A 6236-nucleotide genomic window follows, 5' to 3' on the forward strand; every position below is an offset into this window, starting at 1 on the left:
TCCTCCACTCTCCTCTCCTCCACTCTCCTCTCCTCTCTTTTCTTCTGTCACTACCTCGCCTCTCCCTCTCCGCCTCCTTCCCTTGCCAGAGGTGGAAAGAGCTCTGAAGTATATTTCTCACATAGCACCGTTTACTGCAGTGGAATTAATTAAATGACGGAGTACTTGTCTGGAAAATTATTCAAGTAACAAACATCATTACGATGTTGTGCATTTTCCAAAATTGCCCTCCTCATGGTCACTGTGGCTTTTGTAAATATGTTGACGGTTCATTCTAGGTCCATGGTTTGGTGGATGATCCCCCTTTTCTAATCACGTCAGCAACGCTAGTATCATTTATGGGACGCAAAGTCCTCCAGAACGACGAATGTAAATAACAGATCGCATGATACTCACTGCTCTTAGGAATACAAATATAACTTGGCCTACTCCAGTAAAAGGAGGAGTAAATTCTTAAAAATCACCAGAGTACAAGTAACAGGCATTTAAAAGCACTGGGGAGAAAAAAGTTGCATTACTTGTAACAAACAAAAAAAAGAAAGAAAGCCAATAATAATAACAGTACTAAATTACAGTAACTAGAGTAAATGTAATTGGTTACTTTCCATCTCTGTTCTCTATATACTTATGAATGTTGTGCCAGCTATCTGACCTGGGTCCATATTCAACAAAGTGGCCTCTGAGTACGAGTGCTGATCTAGGTCCAGTTTGACCGCGTCGAACAGGGTTGGGAACTGCTGTGACGTCATCCCGTCCTTGGGACGTGAGGGGAAACTCAATGACATCACAATGGCTTTTATGAAACTCGGGAAGTAGATTTTCTTTCAAATAAAGAAAAACATAAAGGAAATATTCACTTTAATATTTAACTTTTGCCATTAAAAAGGTTGTACCATCCAACCTATTGACGGGGTAAATGAGAATGGGTGTCCTGTTGTCTTCTGCTTAAGATTTGAATTGATTGAACTGATAGGGAATTGATCCCGACCCTGGTATCGATGAGTAGGATTGTACGGCGCAAGCACGGGGCGATGGGAGCCCCAATCTGAGGGGACTAGCACCCAGCAGCACCCATACTTTGAGCCTCTTTGTCAGTATAAACACCCTGGTCCTCTTTAACTGTGATGTACTCTGTTTGAAGTAGTTTCTGAACATATGGTTCTAGTGCCACTAACAGCTATTTAGATGATGACAAATAACTATTATATATATACGTACTCTGCATCAAATGCATAGGAATTAGGCATAGACGTTAATATGTGTGTATCGTATTGTCGGGGGGGGGGGGGGGGGCCTGCCGTCCGAGTCCCGTATTGGAAGAGAGAGAGAGAGGCGATCTGATTGCCAAGACGCCTCTCTTGATTCTCGCAACATATCAAGTGTTTTGTTTATTTCTTCCTTGACCTCGCCGTCGTGGTTTCGTGTCGTTTGTTTCCTTATGTACACATTTCTGTTGACATCGGTGTAATATCAGAGGTATACCATAATAGCAAAGGTAGTTATCATTATTACCTCTATTTAGAATACATACTGTCATATCATTCTATATAGATACTAACACTATGATGGAATTAAGGAGAAGCTATATTGACATTGTTGATATATCTGGTTTTGTCGCCTTGAATAAAGGGCATATTGTGGTTTGTTTGTGCAACATGACAGGTCGACCTCTCCATGTATAGACAATGAATGACTTTATGAATGCCTATAGTAGTATATCAAATTGAGTCCCTCTATGAGAACTATATATTTTGTGTGAAAAGTAACTTGCAGATTGATAATAAAGAACATACTGTAGAACACGTTACACTGGTTTGTATTCTGTTGATGCAGAATTATTATTATCATATTATTATTTGAAACACACACACACACACAGGTACACTCACACTGGAGAGAGGGTGTGTTAAATGTCATTTGATTGAAAATGGACCCTAAGCCAAACCCTTAAGAAAAGCAATATTATGGCGGTGTGTCCCGTAAGGGTGTCTACTTGGGATGAATCTCAAGTTTGTACAGATGAAGCGTTTGTCTCGCCACCTTCCGAGAGACAAGTGAGGATATGAAAACCCACCCCCATCATTGTCTTCCAGCCAAGGAGGTCCACTTGTAATATTAAAGAGGAAGGATTTATGAAGCCTTATGAGAGAGAGTATGGAGCCGTGTCCAGTGGCTGTTTTCGTTGAGACAAACATTTACCAGAGGTAATCATTTGCAATATTGGGACTATCCTATGAGTATTTGCGGAATTGATACATTTGCAACAATTCCAGGCACAATATTGATAACATCAGCATAGTAATGAAAATGCCACTGAATACATGAATACATCTTGCCTTCGAGGCTGAGACCACAACATCCCTTCTCTGAAATGGCAATGGTCCTACACTTCAACCTATGGTCTATGTGCTAATATAGAATGTGTGGGTGTGCACATGTCTTTCAGGGCGTCTGTGTGTGTGCATGCATGCCGCCAGTTGACATGTCTCTCCCCTGACAGTTCTAATGGCTGGGGATGAAGCTTCATGTACTTCCTGAGGCCTCATTTGCATATGATTTGCATATGAGCTGCCACCTCGCACAAGCCGCGCCAAGCCAAAGCCCTATTAATATTCTCCCATTCAGGTTGTAAAGCACACAAACCTAATCAGCTTAGAAATTACTGTATGGAAACCATAATTACGCATGTTTAATTGCTTATCTAATGCGTACAAGTTTATTAGAAAATATATGCATGGTAATTGCTTCCTGAGGTATCCAGTGTGCTACAATGCTATTTGATATCCTGTCATCTCCCACTGGGAAGGATTAATGCATTTTTAAAAAAAATATTAAAAGTGAACGTCCCAAAATTAGATATACTCGCTTGTATGGGTTCTTTTGATGCTCGGTTTAACGCAAAGTGATTTTTAATTTAGGGGGTTTCTAAATTCCTTTTTAAGCTTTGGATAAGGCTTTTGGAGTGAGATCCATCGAATTCAGCAGATCTCTCTGTAGGTAAAAGTACCAAGAGACGACTGAAAAGCAAGTAATTGCCTTTGTAAACGTGGAGCAGGCAGAAAACGCTGACTAAACCTGTCTGGCATCACAAAGAACAACTTCTATCTACAAAAAGAATTCATACACATTTAACTGTGGACAGGGTTGGTTACTTCATGAATGTATTCCCTTACAATTACAGATAACCAGTTGAAAAATGTATTCAATAACTTACTCTTAACACTTTGGACGCCATACGTTCAGCGCCAGGACCCCCGAAAACCCGAGTATAGTCGGGTTTTCATCGTTATTTCTTTTATTCGATATTTCCATTCATTACAGACACACGGACATCTGGGTTAACATGGGGAGTCATTTTGAGAATGCCAATGTGCAATACCGGCCGCATCCACCCAGGTGGCAGTAGCGAGCACCCTTTGAAACATGATATCTTGGCATGTAGCTCGATCAGAGGTCTCCGGTCGGATTTCTATTGGTCGGGCAAGGGGACCGGTTGTCCCGATCGGATTGAGAAACGTGAATTGCTCTTGGTCCATGATGTGTGGCGGATTATGTTGGCGACACGATCGACACCAATACTGGGAATCGCGATCAGATAATTGGAATATTCTTTTTGGGGCACATCCTAGTGAAGGTAAGGCCTATATGGTATCAATCCTGCTGTGAATTGCACGTATTGCTGCATAGCGTCGTTTTCTGGGATTACACAGGATTATTCGAAAACTAGTCATATTCACCACGGTATAAAACGGGAATGTATGGATGAAAAAAAAAATCTCATATTGAACGATAGATACTCGATGTCAAATGGGCCATAGTAATGTATCCATAGCTATAATATAGAATATAGTTATAGCCCTGCAAACACCGCCACGTATTCCTATATTTTAGAACGCTGGCCTTTTAACCACACATCACGCATATCGCTCCGGCTGTCAGCGTTGCCTCCGGCTTGGCTGGCCGTCATACTGGCTCGATTGGCAGAGTCAGCGGGAGGGAAGCCGGTGGGTGGTAATCTGATCGTTGTAAACAGCGACTCCTACAGGTCAGTCAGGGCGCCTGCACAGCAAAGACAGGAGATGGCGAGGGTAGTGTGAGCCTCCCACACGTTACACCTCGCCAATGAGAGTCCGCGCTGGCAGGTGAAAAGAAGTGGCGGGCTGACTCTGCATGTATCGGAGGGGACATGCGATAGTATCTATCTACCCTCCCTACGACCGACCGCGTGTATCACTTCCGCAACGGATTTAGTCGGATTTCGGTTTCCGGGTTCGCCTGATTGGCCGCGACGGCCGCGTGACACGCATGGCACGCCCCCGCAGCAGCGGCAGCGTTGCCGCTGTGAATCAGTCAGAGCAATATTGTCGCGCCATCTTCTGAGTGCAGACGCGCTGCTGTTTAATCACTTTTCCCACTTCAATGACAGAGCTGCTGTTTAATGCTCACTTTTCCCACTTCAATGACAGAGCTGCTGTTTAATAATATTGTCGCGTTGTGGAAAGCAGGATGAGAGAGCGTAGATTTCAGTGTGTATCATTTAATCATTTATCATTTAACATTTGACAGGCATACATTGTTGTCATACAGAAGTACAGAATACTTTTATCCAAAATGCTTCTTACTGTTACTGTTAGAGACTGTGCTAGACAAGATAAGTATAGCATGTAAAATAGAAGTAAAAATAGAGGTCACGCTGTTCAGTATAGACATATGTACAATGTTCGATGCAGAATAGAAGTAACTGAGTTACCATACAATATACAATATACTATGCAATGTACTAATATACAATACGCTATAGTGCAAAGCAGCAATGGGATGAGGTACAATTTACAGTAAGGTGTACGAGTTGCAGTGCAAATGCTTCTTACTGGCGCGCTCCAGAGACTGTTACTGTACCATACAATATACAATATACTATGCAATGTACTAATATACAATACGCTATAGTGCAAAGCAGAAATGTAAGGTGTACGAGTTGCAGTGCAAATGCTTCTTACTGGCGCGCTCCAGAGACTGTTAAGCATTTTGGATAAAAGTATTCTGTACTTCTGTATGACAACAATGTATGCCTTTCAAATGTTAAATGATAAATGATTAAATGATACACACTGAAATCTACGCTCTCTCATCCTGCTTTCCACAACGCGACAATATTATTAAACAGCAGCTCTGTCTTTCAAATGTTAAATGATAAATGATTAAATGATACACACTGAAATCTACGCTCTCTCATCCTGCTTTCCACAACGCGACAATATTATTAAACAGCAGCTCTGTCATTGAAGTGGGAAAAGTGAGCATTAAACAGCAGCTCTGTCATTGAAGTGGGAAAAGTGAGCATTAAACAGCAGCTCTGACATTAAAGTGGGAAAAGTGATTAAACAGCAGCGCGTCTGCACTCAGAAGATGGCGCGACAATATTGCTCTGACTGATTCGCAGCGGCAAAGCTGCCGCTGCCGCGGGGGTGTGCCACGCGTGTCACGTGGCCGTCGCGGCCAATCAGGCGAACCCGGAAACCGAAATCCGACTAAATCCGTTGCGGAAGTGATACACGCCGACCGACCAGTGGGGGGCACAATGCACATGCGAGCAACGATCAAGACAGGGGAGGGAGAATTGGCACGAGAGGAAATTGTGATGGGAGAAAAATCACAGAAAAAGGAGGAGAAAAAAGTGGATAAAAAAAAGGTAATGTAATCTGGTTACTTTCAGTTACTTTTGGAATACCTCAATGCCAAATGTGAAAAAAGACAAAAGAAAATATATTAATAAGCAAGTCAGCTAGCTAGCTAACACTAACAGTAAAATGTGCACTTATGTTACATCAGCTAGCTAGCTAACAGTAGAATTAGCACTTATGTTAAGTCAGCTAGCTAGCTAACAGTAGAATTAGCACTTATGTTACGTCAGCTAGCTAGCTAACAGTAGAATTAGCACTTATGTTAAGTCAGCTAGCTAGTTAACAGTAGAATTAGCACTTATGTTAAGTCAGCTAGCTATAGCTAACTAACGTTGGCGTTAACTGGTTCCTGTGCAGCTACAGTAGTGGTTGGTCTCACCAGCAAAGGCGTGGAGTCCTAAATACTGACATAATTTTACACTGGACTATGATGGTCTTCTCCTTTTCTGATTTTAAGCACAAAGTTATGTCAAAATTTCCAACACAGTGAACGCATTTTTTACCTGAAGCCACTGGCCTTGTGTGGTTGAGACGTCTCTGTGCTGCTGCTAC

The sequence above is a fragment of the Notolepis coatsorum genome (genome assembly GCF_963971535.1).
Source record: "Notolepis coatsorum genome assembly, chromosome: 12".
NCBI classification, from domain to species: Eukaryota; Metazoa; Chordata; class Actinopteri; order Aulopiformes; family Paralepididae; genus Notolepis; species Notolepis coatsorum.